Below are 3330 nucleotides of genomic sequence, written 5' to 3'. Positions count from 1 at the left end.
AAATAAACAAAACTGCAAAACCAATAAAATTCCAGTTAACAGCATTAATTTGAAGTGGTGGGTGAAACTAAATTGCTTCTTCCCATGTGACCCTCTACTGCCTACTATAGGGCAGCCTCAGTGTTTGGCCTGCCTTTGCTATCTTGTATATGATTCAATTCTCATTTATAAGGTGGCCTCCAGACGAAACAGCATATGCTCATGTCCCCTTTTACATTACCATAGAAATGAGAATACACGAGAAAGTTTCCATGGAGGAATACTTTTCACAGAGGATGCACCCATGGATTCCACTTTGAGTGGCACTTCTATAAGCAAAGTTGCTAACTCAGACAGTGATGACTTGCTCTCACGGTTGATCGCTGACCCGGAAGCTGCTAGACAATTTGGGTTATCTTCTATTCTCAAGACCCAGAACAGTATGTGTCATCAGTCGTTGTTTTAGCTGAATGAGGTGATTCTAGGGTAGGACTATCCAAAGTTGTCAGGGGCACCTGGGTGGCTCAGTTGGTTAAGCATCTAACTCTTGATCTCAGGGTCTTGAGTTCAAGCTCCGAGCTGGGCTCCAGCTTGAACCTACTTGGGGGAAAAAAAAAAAAATAAAGAACCAAAGTTGTGAGAATGTTGGAGGGTGGGAACATCTGAGCTGGATACTGGCCCACAGGCCCGGTGGTATACACATGCCTGGCTCACTAGTTTCCTGACTCTCCCCCCGAAGAGCCTTTGGTTCTCTTGGCTGTGATCATACCATGTAGCCAGCTGTGAGTGACTTGGCTTTCCCCAGGGGCTTTGCTCAAGAGGGAGAGGATGAGCTGACCAGCTCAGCCTCCTGGTAGTTTCAGTTTTGAGTCAGATTAACAAATTGGCAGTCTACCCTGTGTGTGTGTGTGTGTGTGTGTGTGTGTGTGTGTGTGTGACTCCCTTGAAAATTAAGCCAATGTGAATGTAACTCTGAAGGCTTCACCACCTCTGGATGGCAATAGCTATACTGCCTGCTATTGGAAGGATTGAACAAAATAATGCTTGCAAAGTGTCTTTTATGCCTGAAGTAATCTCAGTGGGTATGATGTGGAGCCATCAGAGCCCCCACCTTATGCAAAAATGTCCTTTGGGAAAGAGATGGGGTTGGGGGAACAGGACTAGATTTATGCCAATGTGTTACATAAATTTTAAGTAATATCGAAAGCATTTTTTGTTTATTTATTTTGAGAGAGAGAGAGAGCACAAGCAAAGGAGGGGCAGAGAGAGAGAATCCCAAGCAGGCTCTCCACTCACAGCACAAAGCCTGACTCAGGGCTTGGACCCGTGAACCATGAGATCATGACCTGAGCAGAACTCAAGAGTCATATGCTCAACTGACTAAGCCACCCAGGTGCCCATCTCTAGTGCATTTTTAAAGCATTGGGTCTTTTTTTGTTTTTTAAAAAAAGGCATATTTGGTGCGGTTGTACTGTTTGTTTTTGGGGGGAGGGCAGAGAGAGCAGAGAAATACTTTAGCAGCCCGATTCCTAACATGAGGCTTCAGTGACTGCCACCTCTGCCTACTTTCCATGGGTCCTGGGGAGCACTCTTCATAGTTGGAAGTAATTTCCCAAAGGATCTAGAACATACTTAAGGATACTGGGAAAAAAATACTCCTTGAATCATGATGTTTATGTGGCTCCTACATAACAACGAGAAACGTCAACCTCACGTCACCAGTGACATCATTTCTGTGTCACCCATCTCTTGGAACTTTTGGAAGGTACAAAAAGATGGTAGCAAAAAATTGCTCCATGTGCATAAACCAAGACCTCTTTGCATGGTTAATACCTTATTTTTTTTTCCTGAGCATCCTGACATTACAATATTTATAGCCCAGTAAAGTATCTAGCTCTCCATGGGTCATAGGAATGCTATTGTTTCATACTATTGCCCAAGTAGTTTCTAAGATACTTTCCAAGATTTTAAGGAACACTTTAACAGCAGGCCGGGCCCATCTTGTGCTGCCTTTTTTTTTTTTTTTTTTTTTTTTTTTTTCACATAGAAGCATAAATCTGCTTAAAACATCAGACACATTCTGGCCAAGTCCCTTTGAGCCCCTCTGGTTGTTTTTCACAGAGCAAGCTAGAAGTGAGAGAGGGCAAGCTTCATTCTATTAGGGCAGCATTGGAACCCATCCTTGGTAGTTTCCACCCTGCGACTCTATGCAAAGCGTGTTTGCAAAATAAACTATCAATTCATTCTTATTTTTGTTATTTAACTGGCAGCCTGTGCTCTGAAATCAAATGAGCTGAGACCAAATGACAGCAGCGTGCACGCACACACACACAAACACACACGCATGAGGAAAACTAATCCCATTCTCTTGGGTTCACTGTTGCTAAATCCCCCAAAATGTTGTGTTACCAGTCATCTCAAATTGCCATATTTTAAGCGGAACCTGTTTCAGAGGCTGATGAAAATTGCTGGGAGATTATGGCTACCATTTACTCCAAAATGCATAGAGTCAGATAAAGACCATCCCTACAGACAATTTAAAAATGAGCCTGAGCATACTTAGTATCCTATATATAGGAAGTTGAATGGAAATAACAAAAAGTCAAGAGACCTTTTGTAGTTCACCAACACAGTTCTGAAATTTTCTCATTATCTCTAAGGCCTGAAGCCAGTAGTGAATCACTCCAGCAAGACCCACATTTTATTTGTGGTCTCACTGACCCAGGGAACCAACATGTGATCATCAGAAACAGATATATGGACAAATAATTAAGGTACATTATAATAAGGACACCAAGAGAGGTGAGAGCAAGGTGCTATGGGAGGAGGGTAGACAGAGGATTAAGCAATGTGAGTAGAAAGGCAGGAGTCCAATTAATATTTGTCCCATGTAATGTATGTCTCATGAGGTAACATCCTAGCTGGGACTTAAAGGGTGAATAAGAGTTGGCTGGGCCGAAAAGAAAGCACTCAGAGGGGAAGAAGGGTTCAAGTAAAAGCTACCTTGATGTAAAAGTTTACACAATTTTGAGAGATGTTGGAGACAAAATATCACAATCATAGAGATGAAAAGGAGTTTAGATATTACCTAATCCCACCCCTCTGATTTTACAGGAGGACTAGAAAGGATGAAAAGATTACTCAACTTTTGAAAAACTGGGATTCCACATATGATGCTAAGAAGTGGTAAATAAGAGGAGAGAATCGAGCCTTTATCCTGCTTTTACTATACAAACCATACTTCAGGCATATCTATCAACCAATTGCAATATCTAAATCTTGTTTATTTAGATGCTCATTCAAACAAAATATTAAAAAAATCAGGGCAATTTGACTCTGACCCTGATATTT

The sequence above is a fragment of the Panthera pardus genome, unplaced genomic scaffold (genome assembly GCF_024362965.1).
Source record: "Panthera pardus isolate Hobbes unplaced genomic scaffold, ASM2436296v1 HiC_scaffold_16, whole genome shotgun sequence".
Taxonomy (NCBI): domain Eukaryota; kingdom Metazoa; phylum Chordata; class Mammalia; order Carnivora; family Felidae; genus Panthera; species Panthera pardus.
Note: the sequence above shows the minus strand (reverse complement) of the source record.